At 42.1% G+C, this 19491-nt stretch overlaps 1 pseudogene; it reads left to right on the plus strand.

Annotated features, from left to right (window-relative positions):
* Window positions 1-19491, plus strand: part of LOC149455817 (squalene synthase-like) — a 42467-nt pseudogene that overhangs the window by 8649 nt on the left and 14327 nt on the right.

A 19491-nucleotide genomic window follows, 5' to 3' on the forward strand; every position in this document is an offset into this window, starting at 1 on the left:
ACTTAATGAATATTTAGTTGTAGTCGCACTGTTTCTGAGAACTGCTGTACATCTGTGTTGCATGGAGTCAACCAACGTCTAGCACCTGTGAACAGGTATTCCAGCCCAGGATGATTGGACTACATTCCACAGTTCTTCTCTATTTCTTGGTTTTGCCTCAGAAACTGCATTTTTGATGTCACTCCACAAGTTTTCTATTGAATTAAGATCCGGGGATTGGGCTGGCCACTCCATAACATCAATCTTGTTGGTCTGGAACCAAGATGTTGCACGATTACTGGTGTGTTTGGGGTCGTTGTCTTGTTGGAACACCCATTTCAAGGGCATTTCCTCTTCAGCATAAGGCAGCATGACCTCTTCAAGTATTCTGATGTATTCAAACTGATCCATGATCCCTGGTATGCGATAAATAGGCCCAACACCGTAGTATGAGAAACATCCCCATATCATGATGCTTGCACCACCATGCTTCACTGTCTTCACAGTGTACTGTGGCTTGAATTCAGTGTTTGGGGGTCGTCTGACAAACTGTCTCTGGCCACTAGACCCAAAAAGAACAATCTTACTTTCATCAGTCCACAAAATGTCTCTTTAGACCAGTCAATGTGCTCTTTGGCAAATTGTAACCTCTTCAGCACGTGTTTTTTTTCAACAGTGGGACTTTGCGGGGGCTTCTTGCAGATAGCTTGGCTTCACATAGGTGTCTTCTAATTGTAACAGTACTCACAGGTAACTTTACACCTTCTTTCATCTTCCTGGAGCTGATTGTTGGCTGAGTCCTTGCCATTTTGGCTGTTCTTCTATCCATTCGAATGGTAGTTTTTCGCTTTCTTCCACGTCTTTCAGGTTTTGGTTGCCATTTTAAAGCATTTGCGATCATTTTAGCTGAGCAGCCTATCAATTTCTGCACTTCTTTATATGTTTTCCTCTCTCCAATCAACTTTTTAATCAAGGTACGCTGTTCTTCTGAACAATGTCTGGAATGACCCATTTTCCTCAGAATTTCAGAGAGAAATGCACTGTAACCTTCATGTACAACATTTGCTGCCTTCCTTCTTTTAAATAAGGGAAATAATTGCCACCTGTTTTTCAAAGAATGAATGACCTCACTAATAGAACTCCACACTGCTATTATTTTGAACATGCCCCTTTCAATTAGTGATTCAATTACACAGAATCAGCAGCATGCATGTCATGACTGTTGGGTCTGTTAGATTTATATTACTCTACTACACCTGCTAGAAAATTATTTGCCATGTAGAAATATCATTTCTACCAAAAACAGTGATTAATCAGGTTAGTGATGTCTCACTGCTATTATTTTGACCGTGTATGTGTGTGGTGTCTTCTGGGCATGCGCGCCCCCTGCTGCCCCGTGCTGTGATAGGACACAGCATCACAGCATGGGTTTGGCATCTGATTTCAGCAAATGACACACAGAGTTCTGTTCTGTTAACCCCTTCCCAGCCAGTGTCATTAGTACAATGACAGTGTACAGTATTAGCACTGATCACTGTATTAGTGTCACTGGAGATGTCAGTGTCAGTCAGTATAGCTCCCAGCCAGCATCAGCTAGTGCCAGATTGCTCATCACACTACCACATTCACACTATAGGTAGCCGATCATGACCATTGCCAGTATAGCATCATAGCTGTGTAAGTTCCAGTACAGGGGCGGACTGACCATTTGGAAACTTGGGCACTGCTGAGGGTCCGGAGTCAGTAAGGGGCCCCATTAGATGCCCCTAGTACCTTTTTCATAGGCTTTTTTGAGTTTGAGCAAGGACACAGGGGCCCCATGATCCCCTATTGCCTGGGGGCCCCATGAGTTTGCAGTCCGCCCCTGTTCCAGTATATATACCATAGTTTGTAGAAGCTATAGCTTTCACACAAACCAATTAATGTACACTTATTGGGAGTTTGTTTTACCAAAGCAGAATACATTTTGGTCTAACTTTATGGAGTAATTTGATTTTTTTTTTCTTATTGGATGTACACTCATTGGCCACTTTATTAGGTACACCTTGCTAGTGCCAAGAAAATCTCCCACACCATTACACCACCACCATCAGCCTGAACCGTTGATACAAGGCAGGATGGATCCATGCTTTCATGTTTACAGCAAATTCTGACCCTACCATCTGAATGTCGCAGCTGAAAGCAAGACCCATCAGACCAGGCAATGTCTTCTAATCTTCTATTGTCCAATTTTGTTGAGCCTGTGTGTATTGTAGCCTCTGTTTCCTGTTCTTAGCTGACAGGAGTGGTACCTGGTGTGGTCTTCTGCTGCTGTAGCCCATCTGTTTCAAGGTTTGACGTGTTGTGCATGCAGAGATGGTATTCTGTATACCTTGGTTGTAACGAGTGCTTATTTGAGTTACTGTTGCCTTCTATTATCTAGAACCAGTCTGCCCATTCTCCTCTGACTTCTGACATCAACAAGGCATTTTCCTCCACACAACTGCCACTCGCTGGATATTTTCTCTTTTTTGGACCATTCTCTGTAAACCCTAGAGATGGTGGTTTATGAAAATTCCAGTAGATCAGCAGTTTTTGAAATACTCAGACCAGCCAGTCTGGCACCAACAACCATGTCACATTCAAAGTCACTTAAATCCCCTTTCTTCCCAATTCTGATTCTTGGTTTGAACTTCATAAAGTCGTCTTCACCACGTCTACGTGTCTAAATGCATTGAGTTGGTACCAAGTGATTGGCTGATTAGCAATTTGTGTTGCCAAGCCATTGAACAGGTGTACATAATAAAGTGTCAGGTGAGTCTATTTTACAATAGAAAGTCTTTTTTCATTTATATAATAAAAAAACATGTGTTTATCAAATACCACCAAATTAAAAAAGCTCTATTGGTGTGAAAAAAATTGCTATAAATTTCATTTGGGTACAGTGTTGCAAGACTGTGTAATTACCAGTAGCGCAATGCTGAATAGCAAAATTTGCCCTGGTCATGAAGGCAGTAAAAGCTTCTAGAGGTCAAATGGTTAGGGTTAGTGGTCAATAGTGTAAGTGTTAGATTTAGTGTCATGACTTGTTCACAGAGGCTGATGTGTGATGTGACGTTAACCAATCTAGCCCTAAGCGTAAGTCAGCCACTAGGGGAGAGGGCAAAATATGATGAGCTTGAGGCCACATAGATCTTTGGAATCCCTTTATAGTCTGCATGTGACAGCCCCTTTCAAAAATAGGATTATCAAACAATGGAGACAGTGGCTAGGATCTGTCAATAAATTATAGACAGATCTAAATTTGTACCAAATGTGTATTTACAGTAAGCTGTGAGGGACGAGATGGAAGAGTAGGATTTGTCATAGCCCCAGAGTAGAGCCTTAAGATCGAAAGGGGATAATTCCTGCTTGATGACCGGGGAGACTTTAGTGGACGAAGGCGAGAACCAGTCCAGAATGTGTGCCAACATTGCAGCAGCATAGTAACTGTCGAAATCCAAGAGGCCGACACCACCCCTGGATTTGGAAAGCTGGAGGGTACAAAGTTTGTTTATGGAGGGCTTGTTTACACCAGACATAAAGGGAAGAGAGCGTTCGGAAGAACAAACGAAGGGAGGGCAACTGGAAGGGTTTTAAAGAGATAAAGAAGTTTGGGGAACGTATCCATCTTGAGAGTATTCACTCTCCCAAACCATGGGATTGATCTAGTGTGCCAGGTCCTTTCGAAGTTGGGATAGCATCATGCTAAAATTGAGCAAAAACACATCTGCCAATTGGGCAAGAATCGCAGTTCCCAAATATATAAATGAGCGATCGGACCATTGGAACAGAAAATTTATGTGAAGGAGGCGATTAGTAGAGGGTGAGAGGGAGATATTTAAGGCTTCCATCTTAGAGATATTGAGTTTAAAGTTAGATAAGTCACTAATGCCAAAATGCACGAAAAAGAGATGGTAGGCTAGTATGTGGGTGTTGGATGTATAAGTGTCATCGGCGTAAAGAGATATTTTATAGTGATTGTTATATATGGGTATTCCAGTTATACAAGGGTTTTGTCTGATAGCCTGAGCTAGATGTTCAACAAGAACAAATAAGAGGGGAGAAAGAGGACACCCCTGACTGGTGCCATTGGCTATCGAAAAAGGTTTAGAGCACGCTCCATTAACCAAAACTGACAGGGACGGAGGAATATAGAGCCATGATTTTGGTAATGAAAGTGGGACCCAGACCAATTAGTTCCAAAGAGAGATGTAGAAAAGGCCATCTAACCCTATCAAAGGCCTTCTCGGCGTCAAAAGATAAGATACAGGATTGGAGATTATGTTTTTTGATGTAGGATATGAGGTTCAAAGTTTTAGTCGTAATATCTCTGGCCTCGTGGCCAGGGACAAAACCGACTTGATCTGGGTGAATAAGATTGGGAAGTAGAGGGGATAGCCTGGACACCAATATCTTTGAATAAATTTTCATGTCTATGTTCAATAAGCAGATGGGCCTATAACTGTGTAAGATGGGAAACCGCTCTCACTGTTTGAATACTGTGTGAAGTAAATTAGAGGACGTCCTGACTGACGTTATGCAGTTTGGCCACAAGATGTCACTGTTTCTAACACAGCCTCAGACTGCATAGCTAATTCTATATTCAATAAGGGGTGGGGTTTCGGGAGGAGAGTGAACAGGAAGAGAAAACAGAAGCCATACTGGAGAGAGAGAGGAAGGCTGAGTGATCGGAGAATCTGTTGCCATCCAGATCTGAAGACTGCCCTCCGTAATCAGAAATCCCATGGAGTGCAGCTGATGGTGTTCCAGACGCTAATCCTGTTCAAAGAGGGGAAGATTTACTGCCAGGAAGCTGATGAGGACAGAGGAGCAAAGCAACATACATTGCTGATAATATTGCATGCTCAGTGGAGGGACATTGTTCTGTTCAGAGTCACCAGCGGATGGAAGCAGACCCGGGTCGGTAAGATCGTGCACGCACCTCATTTCAGTGTTGGCGCCCATAGGACTGAGACAGGCCCATAGTTAGTTAGGGTCTCTGTGTCAGGCCACAAGTGTTGTTACTGATCATTGGAAGGACTCCACAACTTAAAGTGACATTTCACATTGGAGAACTGATAAAATCCTACAAACTCAAGCCAGACTGGTGTTTTGCTCGGAAGGAATACTCAGGCACGTGCTATAGGATCAGTTATGGGAGGGAGAATACTGTAAATCTGTGTACGATTGTAAGCTGTTGTGCTGCACCGCAGGCTAGCCCATACCATACACCCATACACTGATTCCTGCTCTTTTAGGGTAATAACAGGTAAGATGTGGCAGCTTATTAGTGCCCACCAGTAGGTAAATTACTAAACTTTCTACCTTCATCCATCAGAAGGCGCCGTGCTGTGCAGCACAAGGGTCTCAGCCTTTCGGCTGACTGTATGTAAATTTTATTGTATATTCCAGCATTTGTGGTTTTGTTTATTTGCCACATCTAAGTAAAATTCTGTTGTGGCAAAAGCTGGTGTTGGAGTTGCTTTCCTCATTCGTGACTTCAAGGTATCGTGGGGAGCCCGCCCCGGTACACGGCTTACAACTGCCACAGCTAGAGGGGTCCTTCCCTGGTTTAAGAATTAATGCTATGTTGGCCAAAAGTAGTTGAGAAGATGGAGAATGGGTATCGTCGATGGAATTGAAAGTCTGGGTCATGAGAGGAGCAAGAAGATCCACAAATTTTTATAAAACCGAGGAGTAAACCCATCAGGACCCAGACATTTACCATTTTTCAAGGATTTAATAGTGGTAAGAATCTCTGGAATGGAAAGGGGAGATTCCTGCTCCTCAGCCTGTTCTAGATCTATGATTCAGAGCACTGTTTCCTGTATATAAGAGGACAAAACAGTTGAAGCAGACTGAGGAGATGAAAGAGAGAAAAAGGGCACAGAGATTATAAAGAGAAGAATAACACTGATGAAACGTCTCCGATATGGCAGCCAAGTTATGTAGTTTAGTATTCATGGGGGACATAATGAACATCGAAGTACTAGGATGTAAAATCCTAGATAAAGGTTGACATTTATTTGCTAGTGCATAATGAGTTTTACGTGCTCTATCTCTAGCTGCTAAAGAGTATTGTTCAGTGAGATGTTGAAGCTCCCGACGAGCATTATAACACTCAAGTAAAGTGGAGGTGTCCAAATCTCTTTTTATGGAGGATTTCCAAGCGAGATATAGTGGAAAGAAGTGAGGAAATGTCTTGAGCGCGTTGTTTGTTCCATGGTTGATAAATACCCCGTGGACAGTACATTTAAGAGCCTCCCACTTAATCAACCCATGAGTGTCATCTTAAGCATGAGTACACACAAAAAGACGGATGGTCTGTATGACGTCTTCCGCTACACATACTGAATTGAGAAATAAATTGTCATTAAGACGCCAAGAGGAAGAGTCACACACAGGGGGTAGTTTACCAAAAGTGAGTGATACCAGAGCGTAGTCCTATATTGGCAGTCAATGAATCAAGCAAAGTTTGAGAGATGAGGAAATAGTCAATCCTACTGCAGGCGGTATGAGAGGGGGAATAATAACTGTAATCCTGTTCAGAGGAGTGTAAAATTCGCCATACGTCAATTAAATGTAGTTTATGCTACAGGGCTTTAAATTGCTGTAGCGAGGAACAGGAAACTGAAGACCTACTCGAAGTAGAATCCACTGCTGGGGCCAACGCCAAATTCAGGTCTCCGCCCAATATGATATTGAGTGCTAAAGGTCTCAAGTTTCGATGTGATGGTGGTGAAAAAACGTGCCGGGTCCTGGTTAGGAAGATAAACATTAGCTAATGTATAAATCTCATCCATTTTCAACTTGAGAAAAATATAACGGCCCCCTTTGTCTATGAGTGAGTCAACAATCTCAGGAATAAAAGATTTGTGGAAAGCTACCAACACACCTTTAGATTTAGACACAGGATTAGTCCTATGAAACCATAGAGGATAATTAGAATTAATGGGCGGTACAGACCCTTTACGGAAATGCGTTTCCTGCAAAAATACAATTTTAGTTTTTGCTCTTGTGGAAGTGATACAGAATTTGTCGCCTCTTTTCCAGAAAGTTGAACTCTCTACAATTAAGAGAAGGCAATCATAAATGTACTTTGGCCATGAAAAATCAATACAACAATGTAAACATTTCGAAGTGAGGACTCCAGATTTACCCCATGAAAGGGAAAGGAAAGAAAAGAAAAGGAAAAGGACAGAAAAAACATCAGAAAAAGAAAAGAACCCAGAAAGGTCACAAGCATATGGTATTAGCCAGTATCTAGCATGTTAAACTAACTATGCAGTCCAAAATGGAACAGAGACCCCAACAATGTGAGAAGTATCAACACAAGGCAATGTAAAAAATGTTAGGGTGAAACCCTCAAAATGCAGTGACAATAGATAAGTGAACCCGTGGGCCTATGTGGGAGAATTGAATGCACATAACACAGCCCGTCCACCCGGGTAATAAAAAAACAACTATAAGATTTGTGGGGCATAGGGGGGAGAGGGGAAGAGAATCAGTTAGGCTATAAGGAATGAAGGAGTTGGGGTGTGTGGAAGTAGTATAAATACCAAACTAAATGTTCCAACCACATTCTCCATTGATGTGCCTGTATCAGTTTCACTGCATGGAGAAGATGGTGGGAACAATCACACATGAATGCAGTTAGAGGACCCCGCTAAACAACCTGAGATGGCCCAGCAGGGGCCTAAGAATTTAGTGCACACAAAGAGCGAACTTAATTTTGAGAATGCATGAAATTGGGTAAAGCACATACAAAATGGGTATGAAAAAGGAAGCGACTGTGGCGCCTAAGGAAGGTGATTCCAACAACCTATGTTATGAAGAAACATCCATCTGAACCAAATAAAGTCTGTCATCCGGCGATCCATGGGGAGTGGAGCGGGAACCCTTCTTCCTCAATGGATGATGCCACTGCTGATCAGAAGAGGTCAAGGTTAGGCCCAGAGATGTGGTTTTCAGAGGCCAGTCAGGCAAAGTGATGGCAGGTAAATCCAGCTTTCCCAGAAAATCCGGTAAGTCTCCCAAAGAACGGAAAAGAGCAGTCTTACCATCAAGGATTACTTTCAGATGAAAGGGAAAGCTCCACGAGTATTTGATGTTCTTAGTGAGTAAGGCTGTAGTGATAGGTCTAAGCGCTTTACGCATGGTCAAAGTGAGGCGAGACAGGTCGGGTAAAAGCATGACAGGGGTGTTGTTGCATAAGATTGTATCCTGCTGCCTTGCCACCTGAAGAATTTCGGCTTTAACCTCATAGAAGTGGATTCTACAGATAACATCTCTAGGAAATGATGCGTCCAAATTTTTGGGGCCCAGGGCCCTGTGAATGTGATCAATGTCAATAGGAGAATCTTTGCGTTTTTGCAGAAGCTGATTAAAGATGACATGAGCTGCTGATGAAAGATCTTTATGGTCGACCAATTCCGGCAATCCACGAATGCAGATGTTATTGCGTCTTCCTATTTTCAATGTCATCCTGTTGATACAATAGATGAATAAGGACTGTATGTTCATTCAGGGTAACCTCATGCGCATTCAGAGCTCTACTATATTCATCCGAGACCTGCTCCAGGTCTTCCAGCCTGGAACTGATATATTTTTTAAGATCAGCAATCTCTTGTTTATAGGTGCGTTCCAGTCTGGCGATCAGTAAGTCAAAGTCCCGCTCAGTAGGCAGTGATTTTAGATAGGCCTCCATTTTGCAGCCATCCCTGGAGCATGCTGATGTTAGAGAGGCATTTCTAGAGTGGGCAGAAAGCCTATCAGAGCCCTGTGGTGACGGAGAGTGGCGCGGAGACCATTCCTGTGAGGCCGAGTTAGGGGATAATGGCGCGGCGCCATCTTGGAAGTCGGTTGATGGGAGGCAGAGTGGGCAAAGTAAGTATTAATGGGAGTGGAGTTGTTACCCTTCCTGCCTTCCGTGGTGCCGTGCTTCCCCACCGGTGTAAGTTGCTTGGCGTTCCAATGCTTCTGAGGCCACTAATAGACCCGGGTGGACGGGAAACCTGCTTGTGTAGGATGTTAATGCTCCATGCGCCAAGCCAAGCTAATTTAAAAAGAGGTGCAACAGCTATGTACTCAAAGCTAACAGAATTAAAAATTATAAAACTTCTGTATGAATATTTACCGGATTACTTACCATGTGATCATCAAATAAATACAACTTTCTCCTCATAGTAAACCTAAACAATATTTTGACAGTTTGTCAATAATAAACAGTCGTGTGCTCTTTTCTGCTGCTTTCACAATTCAATAAAGTGTCCATTTATGTGCCTTATTGAAGACACATAAAGACATTCAAGTCCTCAGTGCAGATCTTTAGTGATTGACAATCCAAAGTGCTCATCCATACCCAGTGAAAAAAATCACTCACCAAATTACATGCAACCTCTACAGTGCCTTGAAAAAGTATTCATACTCCTTAAAATTTTGCACATTATGTCATGTTACAACTAAAAACATAAATATATTTTATTGGGATTTTATGTGATAGATCAACACAAAGTGGCACATAATTGTGAAGTGGAAGGAAAATGATAAATAGTTTTCAACATTTTTTACAAATATCTGAATAGTGTGGCGGCATTTGTATTCGGCTCTCCTGAGTCAATACTTTGTAGAACCAAAGTCTTGCCACAGATTCTTAATTGGATTTAGGTCTGGACTGTAACTGGGCCATTCTAACACATGAAGATGCTTTGATCTAAACCATTCCATTGTAGCTCTGGCTGTATGTTTAGGGTCGTTGTCCTGCTGGAAGGTGAACCTCCGCCCCAGTCTCAAGTCTTTTACAAACTCTTACAGGTTTTCTTCTAAGATTGCCCTGTATTTGGCTCCATCCATCTTCCCATCAACTCTGACCAGCTTCCCTGTCCCTGCTGAAGAAAAACATCCCCACAACATGATGCTGCCACCACCATGTTTCACGGTGGGGATGGTGTTCAGGGTGATGTGCAATGTTAGTTTTCCGCCACACATAGCGTTTTACTTTTAAGCAAAAAAGTTCAATTTTGGTCTCATCTGACCAGAGCACCTTCTTCCACATGTTTGCTGTGTCCCCCACATGGCTTCTCGCAAACTGCAAATGGGACTTCTTATGGCTTTCTTTCAACAATGGCTTTCTTCTTGCCACTCTTCCATAAAGGCCAGATTTGTGGAGTGCACAACTGATAGTTGTCCTGGGGATGGATTCTCCCACCTGAGCTGTGGATCTCTGCAGCTCCTCCAGAGTTACCATGGGCCTCTTGGTTGCTTCTCTGATTACTGCTCTCCTGGCCCAGCCTGTCAGTTTAGGTGGATGACCATGTCTTGGTAGGTTTGCAGTTGTGCCATACTCTTTCTATTTTCTTTTTCTTTCTGATGGATTGAACAGTGCTCCATAAAGCGTTTTTTTTTTTTTTTTTTTTTTTATAACATAACCCTGCTTTAGACTTCTCCACAACTTTATCCCTGACCTGTTTGGTGTGTTCCTTGGCCTTCATGAAGCTGTTCACTAATGTTCTCTAACAAACCTCTGAGGGCCTCACAGAACAGCTGTATTTATACTGAGATTAAATCACAGTGGACTTTATTTACTAAATAGGTGACTTCTGAAGGCAATTGATTCCACTAGATTTTAGTTAGGGGTATTAGAGTAAAGGGGGCTGAATACAAATGCACTCCACACTTTTCTCATTTATTTGTAAAAAAAAATTTTAAAACCATTTCTCATTTTCCTTCCACTTTGTGTTGGTCTATCACATAAAATCACAATTAAATACATTTACGTTTTTGGTTGTAACATGACAAAATGTGGAAAATTTCAAGGGTTATGAATACTTTTTCAAGTCACTGTATAATATGAGGGCTCAAAGCATCTTTTTAGTATATATGATGCTGCTCTTTAAAGAATAAGTAAACCCAACATTTTCTATTCCTGATATGTGCCTGCTGTACCATTTACTTGTATGAAAAAGGTATCCTGTTCTCTTTCCATTGCTTCCTTTGTGTGAAATGTGTCCGATCAGCTCATGCAGCCAATCGGCCACAACGTTGATCAGTGTATTCTGACAGCTGTCAGAATTCAAACACACAGCCGGGAGGATTCTCCCATCCATGTGTGGATGTAGGGAATCTGTGTTTTTTTTTTTTTTTTGTTTTTTTTTTTGTTTTTTTGATAAGCCAACTGACTGATAGCAAAAAATATATAAATCCATTTATGGCCAGATTTAGGCTTCGTATTTAGAAAGGAGACATGTTTCTGACACAAAGAATAGAAACAATCTACCCCTGTGTTTAAATGCTTGAGGAAAATAAAGGTGATTCAAAATGGCCAGTGGCCATGTTAGTACACCAAGGTGGAAATTATACAACCTGTCGCCCATTAAATCCAACTGCTCTGATGACAGTATGTAAAAAAAATAGAAAAAAAACGAAAAAAATAAATTTTTTATTAATTATTATAATTCTTTTTTTATATACTGTCACCAGTCCGTATCCCTGATAACCACCACACCAGTATGATGACACTGTAATGCACTGGTGACAGTATGTAAAAAAAAATTTAAAAAATGTGCAAACAAAATTTTTTTTTTTTAATTTCTTAATTTTCCAAAAGCTTGTGACAAAAAATTGCAACTTCAAAAACTCGTCATACCTCCTACTAAATACATTGGACTGCCTGCTTTCCATAAAGGTTGATTTTGGAGTGTATTTGTACTGTCCTGGCATTTTCGGACCTCAAGAAATGAAATTAGGCTGTCAGTACATCAGGAACAATCAATTTTCAAATATATCCCATAGTTTGTAGCCTCTACTCTACAACTTTCCTACAGTCTAAATAATAAACACTGATTTGGGTTATATTTACCAAAGAAATGTAGCAGAATACATTTTGGGCTAAATTTATGAAGAAAGATTTGTTTGCAAAATTGTATTTTTTAACAGAAACTAAGAAAAATGTGTTCTTTTTGCAAATGTGTGGCTTTTTTTCTTATATATAGCAAAAAATAAAAAACCCAGTGGTGATTAAATATTAAAACTTGTGTGAAAAAAAGATATATATTTCATTTGGGTACAGTGTTGAATAGCAAAAAATGGCCTGGTAATGAAGGGGTTAAAACCTTCTGGAGGTCAAGTGGTTAAAGTCTTACACTTTGTTTTCTTTAGAAGGCAGGGGATGTGTTGTGCAGGCCATAGACGGGTCGTTTATCAGCCGAATTTTCATCCGAAAGAAAAAAACGGCCGATATTCACACCATTAGTGGGGCAATGTCGTCAGCCGATTTTCGCGGTTCTTCTCATTTTCTTTTTATCGGTCATGCTGGAAAATCTACGAAAAATGGCCGTTTTTCGTAAGCATTGGTGGCAGCAACTACCGATTTTTCGTTTATCAGACGATAAACGTCACGTCTATGGCCTGCATCAGGCCTCAGACTACTGCTTCCTCACAAAGAGCAAGGGGTCTTCTCTGCAGCATGTTGGCAGGGGACAGGCATTTCTACTCAAGCTGCTTTCTACAGAAAGAATTTGAACACCTTTTTTTATTTTCAACGTAATACATTTATAGCTTCATGAATTGAACTGTATGTATTTCCCGCTGCATAGAAGCCCAGTGGGCGCTACTGGCAGTTATTAGGCTGCTCACAGAAGGCTGTGTACATTTGCTTTGTAAAGGTTCCATCCCGTCTCTTTCCCAACAGGACCCCATGAGTGAGGGCCTGCAGACCTGCTACAAATACCTGACTGAGACGGGCAGGAGCTATGCCCCAATCACCCAGGCCTTGGAAGGGGAACTTCAGTGAGTGTAATTTCTGTTAAATATGAATTTGTCTATTGTAAAATACAATTTTTAGAAAATACAATTTTTGGAAATTTTTTTCTTTCAGTCGCATAGGCATCAGGGCCATCTTTAACAAAGGGCAAAAGGGGCAGCTGCCCGGGCCCAGTCATTGTTGTGGGGCCCAAAGGCCACAAATAGTATACATGCCCCTTCTTCTTTTTTTTTTTTTTTTTTTTATTTTTTTATTATTGTCCCGTGATGGCTTTGACCTGGAATCGCAGCATTGGGCTCACTAGTGTTGCTTGGAACGCAGTGCTTCGGCACTTTCGGTGAGTGGAACGCGCGTTCCAAGCGGCCATCTTGTGACTGGGTGAATAGATTACTGTCATCTACTGCTTAGCTGTGGAATTTCTGGTCCATATTCCTGGATATACTGAGGTTTTGAACACCTGTGGAGGCACTTAAAACATGCTTTTTTACAACTGTTACACTTCACTACTTTGAATCTGTTCTTGTTCAGTGCCTTAAAGGGGACCTTGCATCAGTTCACTGCCATTGAGAGCAAAAGTACTTATTAACTATCCTCTACACCAGTGGTCTCCAAACTGCAGCCCGGGGGCCAGATGCAGACCTTTGCCATTATCTGGCCCTTGGGGCACTATTCTTCCCACTAACACCAACATTGGGACATAATGTCTCCCACTGATATATACTACAGAACATTATTACTTTCACTAACACTAAAGATGGGGCACTTTTCCTCCCACTGGTACCATCATTGGGGTACTATTTCTGCCACTGACATCACAACGGGGCATAATTCCATCCACCAATATAAAATATGGAGCACTATTAGTCCCGCTAACACTAAAGATGGGGCACTTTTCTTGACACTGATACCACTGCACTACTCCTTCCACTGACTCCAATGCTGGAGCACCAGTCCTTCCCTGACACCAATGCTGGAGCACCGGTCCTTCTACTGACACCAGTATTGGGGAACATTCTTTCATTGATACTAATCCAGATTCCGATAAGCCCCCCGCCCGCAGACCTCCACAGCCATTGGCTAGGGTTGTGGGGAAGAGGCCCTTGTCCCCATCAACATGGGGACAAGGTGCTTTGGGGGGGGGAGCTCTTCCTACCCCAAAGCACCCCCCCCATATTGAGGGCATGTGGCCTGGTATGGTTCGGGGGGGGGGTGCTTGTCACTTCAAAAATACCGCATGACTTGATAAAATTAACTGCGGTAGTTTAGTAGCCTTTTTTAGTGAATTTACTATTTTTCAGTGCATTCTGGGCATTTGGGAAGGTCTTCTGAGGTTACCTTTTAAAAAGCTTCTGAACGCAAACATGCATATATGCTGCTAAATGTGTTATGCAAACGCAGCAAAACTGACATTTTATAACCTACGTTTTCCAGCAGTTAGTTTCCATCATTCAGAAGAGTTTTCCAAACTCCCCGTGTACATGAGCCCTAAGAAGCTGTCTTCTCTCTGTACTCCTTAGGCACATATTCTGTATATTCTATCTGGTTGTGAAAGCTATGGACACTGTGGAGGATGACATGACGATCAGTATGGAGACCAAAATCCAGATTCTGAAAAACTTTCACAACCTATTGTACCAGCCTGATTGGAAGTTCATGGACAGCAAGAAGAAAACTTGCCAAGTGCTTGAGGATTTCCCAACAGTGAGTAAAGTTTGGGTCTCATTTATGTGAACTGTTACCATGCTGCTATTGCATTATTTTTCATTTTAAAGCATGTTTATTGAACTATTAAGTAGATTGAATCAGTACAGTATATAAAGTATTGGTTGCTAGTTGTGAAGTGTCCTCTTACAGTAGTGGTCAGTGTATTGCCTCCTTACAATGGTGGTCACTAAGATTTGCTTAAATTGGTGGTTAATGGTGAAGTACCCCCTTAAATGTTCATTGTCGTGTTTTCTTAAATTAGTGGTCAGTGGAGGAGAAGCCCTGTCTCATCGTCCATCTTTGCATTTCCAGAACGCATGCTATACCACCCATCTATCCATTTTCAGGATTCCTATGGACTCCAGGTCCACAAGACCTTCTGCCAGGACTTTTAAAATCTATGCCAATACTTTCAATTGTGCTCGCAGCTGAACTGCCAGAACTCATACTCTCAGAATTCCTGCCAAGACTTTCAGTGGTGCTCGCAAATGCCCTACCAGGGCTTCAATGGTAGTTGGAAACTTTGTGCCAGGTTTTGGAGTTCCCTGAAATGACACTGGGCATTCCTCATCTGACCCTGAAAGTGGCTGATGCTGTTTCTTCTTGCCAGATACCCTGTTATATACACAAGAGCTATACTACACCACTGCCTGTTTCAATTTTAGCCCAGATTGAACTTGCTACATTCTTGCCTGCTGACTGTCCAAGAATGTAGCTTTTGCCTGATCAATCTCATGCCTGCTTCATGCTCATAACCTCTGTTTTGGATCTGAAAAACACATTTTTCTAAATGTTTTTTGTACAATATCCGCACATTAAATTCCCTGTCATCACTCACCCACTGAAGGGGCGCTTCTGAAGGCTGCAACCTGATATTAGCCTGCAGCAAAGATCTCTGAAGACCTCTAGGGCTCCTGGCCTATCTTCACTATTTGCCAAAGTCCAGCTGGTGGTTAGACTGTGTGTCAGGTGAGACTGTCCCACCTGCCAGGGGATATTGCTGTAACAACCCCTTAACCAATTCAATACCGGGCAATTTTACACCTTCCTGCCCAGGCCAATTTTCAGGTTTCATGTTTCAATGAATGAAGCCATCCATTGTATACAACTGTCATGTGACCTGCTGTGATTGGTCACAGCAGGTCACATGGTACCGGCAACGGGGCCGATACTCAGATCTATCATCGGCTGTGTCCAAGGTACACGGCCGGTGACAGATCATGCCGCTCTGCAGGGGCGCAATCTGCGCATGTGCAGGAGGACGCCATATGGCGTCCACCCGGAACGCTGATGACATTTGCCGCCCGCCATTCAGCCATAGGGCGGGCGGCAAATTGTTAAATTGGTGGTCAGTGGAGAAGGCCCCCATAATAGTGGTGGTCCGTATAGCACCCCTTTAATTGTAGGCTAGCGGAAACATGTCCCCAAAGGACCTGCTAGTTTGATAAGCCCTCTGAAACTGGATTCTTTCTACCTCTATCACTCTGACACACCCCAATTCAATAAGATGAACAACACCACAGTAAATTGACACTATGGGGGAGATTTGCTAAAACTGGAACACTCAGAATCTGGTGCAGCTGTCCATGGTAGCCAATCAGCTTCTAACTTCAGCTTGTTCAAATAATCTTTGACAATAAAGCCTGAAAACTGATTTTTTTTTTTCTATGCAGTGCTGCACCAGATTTTGCACACTCCAGTTTTAGTAAATCAACCCTATGTATATTAGAAAATGGATTGGTCAAATAGAAGCAAGGCAATGTAAACTGTGACCAAAATGTAACACACTGTTCCTATACAGAGTAATTATATACAAATATTGCAAACAGAAAGCAACACCCAAGGTAACAGGGCCCAGGTTTCACCATATACTCTGACCACCTTAAACTATTACAGGGTCACGAAGAGTGCAAAAGGGCACCTTGACAAAGGATAGTATACTATCTTCACTACTACACTGAACCCTGGAGTGACCCTGCTAATTCCAGGTCTGCCTACAGGACTTTACTTTCCCCAATCTGGTCTGGAGCAAAATTTGGCCTTGAGCACCCTTAAGGGGAAAATCTCGACACTGGTCAACCTCTTTAAGGGACCGCTGGCCTCACTCTTTAGTAAAAGCCCTAGGGTTCAGGTGGTGGCTAACATCGATGCCCCTATTAGTACACCTGTGTAGCCTTAGTATCTCAATTTTGGTCCTGGTGGCTTTACAGAAGCCTCACTTTGAGTCTACTTTGGATATCCTCTTGGATGACCTTACTTGTAAGGTGTTTTTTCTCTAGCATCAGCAAGACCAGTCCCAGAATTGGTGGCCTTATCCTGTAAATAATCCTTACTTATTCTTCATAACGACAAGGAGGTTTTCTGCTTAAGGTGCCTCCTTCCACCTTAAGCAGGACATAGTCCTGCCTTCATTGTCCTGCTCCAAAGCAATCTAAAGAGATCACTCTACATTATTTCAAAGCAGTACTATTGATGCAAGCTTATCTCTTGGCCACTGTATCCATCTGTACCTCAAATTCTGTTTGTCCTGCCTGTGGGCTCTCACAAGAGCTGCCCTGCATTTTTATTTCACAATCTTTAGATGGCTTGGCCAGGTTATCGATAAGTCTTACACCTTGAAGGATTGGAATCCTCCTTTCCTTGTTAAGGCTCACTCACTTTAATCAGCCAGTGCCTCTTAGGCTTTTCAGCACCGGGCATCTGTTTCTCAGATTTGTAGGGTCACCACTTGGTCTTCTTTACACACATTTGTTCAGGACTCTGTCAGCTTCAACTGTAAGGTGCTTCAGAATGCTCTTTGATTTGGAAACCTGATATCCTTTTATTGGGGCCTATTGACTTTGTTTGCTGTGTTCTCACCCTTGGTTGTAATGCTTGGAGATGTCCCTTGCTCAAGACATAAAGGAGGCTGTGTCCTGTTCAGTACTATGAACAAATAAGTACTTTTCACTTGCCTGTTTCTTGGAATACAGCACAGCACTCCCTCTACTGTGCCCTGCTTTCTTTTGATTGCTTGCTAAAAGACTGAGAATTGCTGTTATTGAGAGGGGTTACAGTTAGGTCCATATATATTTGGACACAGGCACAATTTTTCATACTTTTGGTTCTGTATGCCACCAAAATAACTTAAAATGAAACAATACAAATGAATTTGAAGTGCAAACTTTCAGCTTTAATTCAAGAGGTTGAAAATAAATATCAAGTACAAATTTTAGGAACTGCAACCATTTTTATACACAGTCCCTCCATTTTCATGGGCTCAAATGTAATTTGACAAATGAATATAATCATAAATAAAATGTTAATTTTTAATATTTTGTTGAATCCTTTACTGGAAATGACTGCCTGAAGTCTGGAAGCCATGGACATTACCAAAGACTGGGTTTCCTCCTTTCTAATGCCTTGCCAGGCTCTAACTGCAGCTGTCTTCATTTGCTTATTTGTGGGTCTTTCTGCCTTTAGTTTTGCCTTCAGCAAGTGAAATGCATGGTCAGTTGGGTGGAGATCAGGTGGTTGACACGGCCATTGCATGATATTCCACTTCTTTTCCTTCAAAAGCTCCTGGGTTGCTTTTGCAGTGTGTTTTGGATCATTGTCCATCTGTACTGTGAAGTGCTGTCCAATCACCTTTGCTGCATTTGGCTGAATCTGGGCTGACAGTATATCTCTAAACACTGCAGAATTCATCCAGCTGCTTCTGTCTTCTGTCATATCATTAATAAACACCAATGACCCAGTGCCACTGGAAGCCATGCATGCCCATGCCATCACACTGCCTCCACCATGTTTTACAGATGACGATGTATGCTTTGGATCATGAGCTGTTCCAAGCCTTCTCTGTCGCAAACGTGCGCAACACACAGTGAAGGACGCAGACTCCATTTTGCTAAGCATATCCATTTCTCCCTTATTCTCCTTCCCCCTCCCTTCCTGAGAGGCCCAGGGACATGTGGCCAGTATGTTTGTGAGTTAGGAATGTCACAGGAGGGTCATAGGAGCTGTAAAAGCCCCCAAGAGAGTTGGAGTCTCTCTGTCCACGTAACCTGCCAATTGTAACACCTCCTAAGAGATACAGCAAGCTTTCTCAGGAGTTGAAAGATTCTAACCTCATAAAACTTAACTCTGTGTAGGTGACAGAATCAGATAACTTCTGGTAAATGCATTTTTCCCCTATGTCTCATATCTTGGAATATGAGAGACATACATAAAAACCGGACACCTCGTCAGATGGCCAATAAGCAGGCGAACAGTTTGATGGGTCATTCGCCTTGTCTCGGACACTCAGGGAAGCAGAAACATAGATCCCGTGAACCGTGCAGTATATAATTTCTTAATTCATATCTAATTCCTCAGACTTGTCTGCATAATAATCTACCCGCGGGTGGACTGTCACTTGTGCAGATGAAAAGTTATAGGCAAATATGAGTTATGGGAGATTTTTGCTCAAGTTGAGGCATCCACCCATATTTCCACGCCCTAAGTGGAGATTGGCCCTTGACTGCAGAGCCACCCCCCTGCTGGGGACTTTAAAATAGGCTGTCAGGCCTAAGAGGAAAGAAGTTTGAAGACGTCTCCCATTTTAACATGAATACCACCTGGAGAGACCCGTGCCCTTTTGCTCTGAAACTTGGATCTGCTAACTCAGGACTTTGGCAAGTACTTTAACCCTTTCACCTCTCTCTGATATCTCTTTGCTGTGCTATGGTTCTTTGTATAATTATATATATATATATATATATCTTAGTTACATCTTTGTTCTGTAAATATTTTTATTGCTCCTGTTTGACCTTTTAGTAATAAATCTTTCTTTCTGAAAGTGTTGAACTGTTTCTATAGCTCTGTATTGCAACTCACAAATTCCTGCCTCTAAAGAGATGCTACTGTGGTTGTTTAAACCTCTGTATAACTGGCCTGCAGACCGTTTTATACAGACGATTATCTCAATCATTATAGTGTTATAGCTGATAACGCCAAGTTTCCTCTTTCTCTGTACAAAAAGTAGGTGGTGGCAGTGTGAAGGGTTAATT

This window comes from Staurois parvus, unplaced genomic scaffold (assembly GCF_062004578.1).
Source record: "Staurois parvus isolate SC_StPar_1 unplaced genomic scaffold, SC_StPar_1.0 ptg000388l, whole genome shotgun sequence".
Lineage (NCBI taxonomy): Eukaryota > Metazoa > Chordata > Amphibia > Anura > Ranidae > Staurois > Staurois parvus.